Raw genomic sequence first — 7,623 nt, 5'->3', positions numbered from 1 at the left:
AATGTGTGGGTGCTGGGGGATATGGCCTACAACCCAGGCATGTACCCTGGCTGGGAATCGAACCTGCGACTTTGGTTCGCAGCCCGCGCTCAATCCACTGAGCTGTGCTAGCCAGGGCTAAATTTTTTCTTAATGGTAAAAGATAATACACTTGAAATAATATACAGGGTCTGGCACAATTAATGCCCCTTTTATTACAAAATCTTTTATTACAAAGTCATAAGCATGTAACTCTCTAACATCACAATATCATACTCAAGCACACCATATGACATTTTAGGTGAAATGTTCAAATTAAAACTGTAAATTATTACACCCATATTATTACCCTACCAACCACACTCAAGCAGGCCTTCCTTCTGCAGGACCCTATTATAGCTATACTCCCTTCACATTGAAAAAACTCAAAATGATGATTGAATTAATAAGAAGGGAGCATGTCATGTATTTGTGGCAACCAAGATATGTGAAACAATATTAAATTCAAATATTTTTACCAGTTGTTAAACTATGTATTAAAACAAAATGTATGGTTTTGAAATACAGCTGCTAGAATAATAATAGAGAAATCATTAGGTCGGGATGCTGGGGTTCAGGAACTAGCTTTCAGTCCTGAATATTCTAGATTATATTTTAACAGAAAAACAAGTTTCGTTGTCATATGGATCTGGTTCCAAATTTAGATTTTCTGTTTTCTACCTGCTTGTACTTAAAAGATAAGTTTTAAAACTTCTTGAACAAGTATTTCCTTGTCTGTAAATTCTGAAAAATTACCTCATCCTCATGATATTAAGGATATAATAAAATAACATAAATAAACCCTTTGACTCAAAGCCTGGCACACTGTAAATATCTAAGGCTTCAATGTCCAATGCTTCAATTTGTTATTTTCCAAATAGGGACATGATGCTTACTGTGGAACACTGCAGCCCAGTGCTTAAGAACATGGAATTCCACTCCGGGAAAGCTGGGTAAACCTCCAGCTGTGCCACTACAAAGTGGGACAACTTTTGCCAAGTTAGGTTTGGATAAACTGAAGTTTCAGTTTTGGCTTTGGTATTCATCCCTAGTCTGCTATTTTTGGCCTTAAGTTTTGGACAGCCAATCAGCTAAATGCCATTTTCAAGGTCACTTCTGAATTTGTGCATGATCAAATAAGTTAATATCACGCCTAGTCAGCAAAATAATATTTATAGAAGCAAGGTATGTCTTTCAGATGCATTACTAGTTTTTGTGGTAGTTTGGATTATTATTCAAGAAATATTCCCTCTTCTCCCCTCCCTATCAATATTGGGCGTGACCATGTGATGTACAATAGGATGTTAGTGATTGTGGCACAGGCAAAGGCTTGGAATGTGCTTGTGTAGTTAGGCTTGCAATCTTGCATCTCTGCCACTGCCATGAGAAGAACTTCTGAGCTGCTGCTGCTCCATCAGCCTGAGGTCCAGAATGCCCACCTGTGGAGGAGTCCTGAGCCCAGGCTGCAGCAAGGAGCCAAGTTCAGCTACTCCTGCTGCTTGAACAGAATCACCCAGACTGGATCAGCTGACATGCAGCTGACTTGGCAGCTGACCTACACATATACAAGCAAGAATAAATACTTGTAATTTTTAAGCCACTGAATCTTAGGGTTGGTTGTATAGCATAGCTGTCTAATACAGTTTATGATATTCACTTTTCCTTTTTCTTAAAGGTTTTATTTACTTATTGTAGAGAGGGGAAGAAAGGGAGAAAGAGAAGTAGAGTAACATCAGTGTGTGAGAGAAACATTGACCACACACCCCCAATTGGGGACTGGCCTGCAGCCCAGGCATGTGGCCTGATGGGGAATTGAACCAGTGACCTCCTGTTTCTTAGGCCAGCGCTCAATCACTGAGTTACACCAGCCAGGGTGAATATTCACTTTTAAATATAGGTAATCATTCACAATTTAACTTGCAGTGAAACTATTCTTAAGAGCTATATCTCATAAAATTCTATTATTCAGTTGGCACATAAATGCATGTTATTAAGAGTTCTACAATGATTAGCAATGATTTTGAAAGCTGTTGATATTTTTGCACAAAAATATTGACATATTTGCAATGTGAATATTAATAAGGGGTTCCTTAGTGAGATAACTTTAGGAAAAATAAATTCTTTGATCTAACAAATGCTTATAAAAATTAAAATAACAGTATAAAGCCAAATAATAAAGATTAAATTATAGCACAATTCTAGTCTTTGTAGAAATGTTTGGTGTACTGATTTTTGTATTTTAAATGAATAACTATTAAGACTTCAGTTGTTAGAACTACTTAAATATGGAAAAGTTATCTGAATAAGAGAGTGTGATCATTTTAGAATGTTTTGAGCTCCAATAAAGAAGATTTCCATGAAATCTCATGAGGTACTTGTTATCATCATCATCATCGTATCTTCACTGCATCAGGGTAATTTGGTTGAAATTTTAGTCGAAACTAATAGGAGCAGATTCTGGCTGCTTAAATTAAAAGAATATTTATTAGAAGAATATTGAACAACTGATAGAAAAAAACAGGCAATCCACATCTAGATATGCAAGGAGTTCTGGCAGTTCAAGTTGTGGTTCAGGGGTGTAAGAAGAGGAAATTCCCCAGTTGTCTTTCCAGGGTGCTTCTGTTGTAGTGAATGAGCTCAAACCATTTCCTGTCTTATTGCTACTTTGTTCAAGATTCAAATTCCAGAAAGTGAGCAATTGAATAGCCTAGCCAGGAGAAGATAGAGAAGCCCTAGGGACCATTGGGAAACTGTCACTTCCATGCAAGATTTCAGAAAGTTTTTACTAGAGAAGTTGGAATGGATACTGGTCGGCCAAAAGATACCACCTCACCATTGTATTTATTGTTATTATGAATATATTTGCTACCATCATCTCTATTCTCAGTTGCTAGAAGGTTGAAGGAGATCTATGCTTGAGACCTATCTCTAAAGAATGTTGTGAGAGTTCAGGACTAAGATGGAATTTATGGCTGTGCAGGACTCAAACAACCAGAAGCCCCTGAACAGAAGTAGAGACATGTCAGATATGGACCAATTTGGGACACCTGTTCACACGACATTGAAAATGAGGATAGTCTTTGCTGATAGAGAACAACTGGTCAGTATACAAACCTGGGTTCCTCCAAGAGGGTGTTATAGCTTCCTCCGAGGCTTCTGCCAACAACATGAGAAGATTCTTCTTCCTTGTTGAGCAAGTTCTGTTTCACCAAACATTTTACACTGCTTCTAGTCAAGGTCTCCATATTAGTATCTTATTCTTTCTTACCAATACTTCAATTATATTATCTTGGATACTTATTTAATCAGTTAATTATGATGTCCTATGTACTTTGGATATGGCTGTAGAAAAGGTAGCACAAAAGAGGTGCCCATGCTTTGGAGCTTAATATGGAAAGCAGATTAAACAAATATTGTGCAAATTGATCACAGTTTTTTTTATTTTAATTGTTGTTCAAATACAGTTTTCTGCCTTTTACAGTTTTGATAAAAGTGACTTGAAGGAGACATGCAGGGTATGATGACAATGTACAAGCAATGGGGACCTAACAAACATGGAGGGTCAGTGAAGAGTTCTGTCAGAGCTAAAGTTTAAGCAGAGAAATAAAGTTTGAATAGGAATTAGCTAAGTTAGGAGGTGTTAGATGAAGGGGATAGGGCTTGGGAAAGGAACAAGTATGACAGCCAGGAGGTAGGAAGTAGTTTAGCCCTTTGTAGAAATCTTAAGACAACCAGAGTTCCTTAGTTACAGTGAGTGGAAGATATTGGTGAGACAAGATTTCCCTTTCTTTCTCCAATGCTAAGAGCAAGAAATTTCAATACCTGAGGATGTCTAATTTTACCAAGTGTGTCCATCTTGACAACCTTTTAGGAAGAAAATAGAGGGAGAAAACAGATGTGTTGAAAGAAGAGGATGTGGGGTAATTTTGGTGCATGCTCCATAAATGCATTGGAAAACCACAATTTTGCCTCATTTCAGCTCAGTGTTTCACCTCTTAAGCTTCAGTGACTAGTCACAGATACAAATAACATCCAGTTTTTGAGTCATTCCCACCTTTTCAAAATCCATCTGAAGACTGGTCATTTTTCCTTTGTTGCATGCTTAGAAAGTTTTCAGAAAAACAAACCAGGCAGAGCACTTGTATGTGCATATTTCCCTCTAGCCCTGTGTTTGTAGTCAAGTGGGCCAACTCTCACTTGTCATACTGAATCCTTTATTACAACAAAATATTATTTTAAAGCTGCACTAACAGTAATTAGAAGCAATTGAGTTTTATCAACTAACACAAACTATGGGATTTTGAACCTGGATTTTAGCTGGTATTTTAATGAAGTGTGTGTTAACAACCCCAAATCTTCTGTCAGTCCAGCAGCTGAGTTGCATATACAGACCTTTGCTAGAGGGACCATGTGTTAATGCTCAGAGGCGTCAGGATCATGTGTTGGCTCCACACATCCACTCTTCACAGAGCTGTCTCTCGGGACTGTTTTATTATTTTTTCTTCTTGCAATGAGTATTCTGATAATCCCACATTTGTTCTTATAAAATTTTGGAGTTAAAGATGATTGTTCCCATGTGCACATTTTAATAATAGATATTTAGATGTGAGTTGTGATGACATTTTTTCTTTGCTCAATTGTCTCATTTCAGCCTGAGATGCTAAAAGGACACATGGTCCAGAGTGTTAGGACTTGTTCAGTGAAAAGTAGGAGGTTGAGAAGGGAAAAGAAAAAAGAAAGGAGAAAGATGATTCCCTAATTTGAAATAAACACTTTGAGTGAATTAAGAATCTGGAGGAAGCAGAGAAGCTTCTGTCTCTCAGCTCTGGGTACCTTCTTCTGCATCACATTGCCATAATGGGCCATTGTCCCATGATCATGCTCAGCCAGAACACAAAGTGTCAATCTGGAAGAAAAGTTCAATCTGGAGACATAAGTGCTGCCAAGACTATTGCAGATACCATTTGAACATGTTTGGGACCCAAGTCCATGATGAAGATCCTTTTGGACCCAATGGGAGACATTGTGATGATTAATGATGGCAATGCCATTCTTCAAGAGATTCAAGTTCAGTATCCAGCAGCCAAGTCCATGACTGAAATTAGCCAGACACAGGATGAAGAAGTTGGAGATGGGATCACATCAGTAATTATTCTTGCTGGGGAAATGCTGTCTGTGGCTGAGCACTTCCTAGAGCAGCAGATGCATCCAACTGTGATGATCAGTGCTTACTGAAAGGCATTGGATGATATGATCAACACTCTTAATAAAATTAGTATCTCCATTGACACTAATAACCAAGATATGATGCTGAACATTATCAACAGCTCTATTACTACCAAAGCAATCATTTGGTGGTCCTCATTGGCTTGCAACATTGCCCTGGATGCTTTCAAAACTGTACAGTTTGAGGAGAATGATCAGAAGGAGATTGACATCAAGAAACATGCAGGGGTAGAAAAGATACCTGAGGGTATTATTGAAGACTCATGTTTTATGAGGAGTCATGATTAACAAAGATGTGACCCATCCACAAATGCAGCACTATATCAAGAACACTCACATTGTGCTGCTGGATTCTTCTCTTGAGTACAAGAAAGGAGAAAGCCAGACTGACATTGAGACCAACCACGAGAGGAAGATTTCACCCAAATCCTTCAAATGGAAGAAGAATATATCCAGACGCTCTATGAAGATATTATTCATTTGAAACCCAATGTGGTCATCACAGAAAAGGGCATCTCAGATTTAGCTCAGCACTACTACCTCATGCAGGTCAATATCACAGCCATCCGCAGAGTCCGGAAGACAGACAAAAATCACATTGCTAGAGCCTGTGGGGCCCGGACAGTCAGCTGACCAGAGGAACGGAGAGAAGATGATGCTGGGACAGGAACGGGCCTGTTGGAAATCAAGAAAATTGGAGATGAGTACTTTAGAACTCCAATTTTTTTTATATTCATTGGAGATGAGTGTAGAGACCCCAAGGCTTGTACCATCCTCCTCCAGGGGACAAGCAAAAAGATTCCCTTGGAAGTAGAGTGCAACCTCCAGGATGCCATGCAAGTGTGTCACAAGTTCTCTTGGACCCTCAGCTAGTGCTAGGGTGTGGGGCCTGTGAGATGGCTGTGGCCCATGCCTTAACAGAAAAATCCAAGGCCATTACTGGTGTAGAGCAATGACCTTACAGGGCTGTTTCCCAGGCCCTAGAGGTCATCCCTCGTACCCTTATCCAGAGCTGTGGAACCAGTACCATTCATCTACTTATCTCCCTTCAAGTCAAGCATACTCAGGAGAACTGTGAGACCTGGGGTGTAAATGGTAAATGGTACTTTGGTGGACATTAAACAACTGGGCATTTGGGAGCCACTGGCTGTGAAACTGCAAACACACAAGATAGTAGTTGAGATGGCAGTTCTGCTGTTGTGGATTGGTGACTTCATTTAAGGCCACAAAAAGAAGAGTGATGACCACAGCTGGCAAGGCAGGGCTCCTTCTGCTGGCCCAGAGTGAGTGGTGGGCAACATGACCTCAACACACAGAGACAACAGTCTCCCCCTTCACTGAGCCAGACTGCTGGGACACTGTGGGTGTCTTTGTTTGGAAGGGATCAAGTCAAGGGCCAGCCCTAGTCCCTTTCTGTCCAAACTCAGTTTGCAAAGGGCACTAACATGTAATTCTTCTCTGTTATAAGCTCTCAATTTAGTTTGCTTCCTATGATTAAATCTAAGTCATTTGGGGAAAAAAAGAATTTGGAGAAAGCAGAGCAGATTCCCTTTAGGAAGAGAGCTCCAAACCTTTGCCAAAGGGCTCCTCAATTAGACATTTTCAAAGAATAACCTGCTCAGTACTTATGCCTACACAAACCATAAGTGTGAGGGAGTTAATACCTATGGGGCCTCCCTTGACCAACAAGAAATGGGAACTGACAGCTTCCCCATTTCATCATCTGAGCTGATGAACTGGACACACATTTTAGAAGAATCCTCAGATAGGCACATGAAATTGAGAACCAGAACATATAATAGTGGCTGATACAATAGTATGTTCTTGTATGGACTTTTCTTTCTTCTCTGTCTATTCATCCTAACATATGTGATCCCTGGAATCACATTCTCAATAAATTACTGTCTAAGGCATTGCTTTGAGGCTAAGACAATTGGTACTAGGGGAGTTCCCAGACTGCAGATCCTTAGAATGGGATTTTTGAGTCAGATCCCTCACTAGCCAGACTATAGCAAAAACCCCATTGCTGACTGGAGTGGTGATAATACATTGCAACATCATGATTACCAAGATGCTTACCTATAGTGGATTGAGATAATGGTCAGGTTTATTTAAGGATGCGACAATTGAGTTTCATAGGGACTATGGTAGCCATAGGATTGTGTAGCTGGCTGGTATTTGTTAACTCTCTGAAAGACTTGAAAAGAGAAAACTACAGATATGAGGTTGGGACACTGGACTATGTTGTCAGGGTGTTGTGGGAAGAGTCAGAAGGCCAGGGAGGTAGGAGTGATAGAATGGATTGCTACAGAAGGACAGGGATGCCACCATCCACTCTGTTTCCTGGGAAGCCGTGGTACACAACACCTTCACTGAGGG

General features: G+C 39.9%; 1 pseudogene; it reads left to right on the top strand.

Annotated features, from left to right (window-relative positions):
* The first annotated feature begins 4,845 nt into the window (after positions 1 to 4,845).
* LOC123806923 lies at positions 4,846 to 6,531 on the top strand (annotated as a pseudogene).
* The last annotated feature ends 1,092 nt before the right edge of the window (positions 6,532 to 7,623 follow it).

The sequence above is a fragment of the Phyllostomus hastatus genome, unplaced genomic scaffold (genome assembly GCF_019186645.2).
Source record: "Phyllostomus hastatus isolate PE091 unplaced genomic scaffold, TTU_PhHast_1.1 phas_scaffold_39, whole genome shotgun sequence".
Taxonomy (NCBI): domain Eukaryota; kingdom Metazoa; phylum Chordata; class Mammalia; order Chiroptera; family Phyllostomidae; genus Phyllostomus; species Phyllostomus hastatus.
Note: the sequence above shows the minus strand (reverse complement) of the source record. Positions and strands in the feature narration are given on the sequence as shown.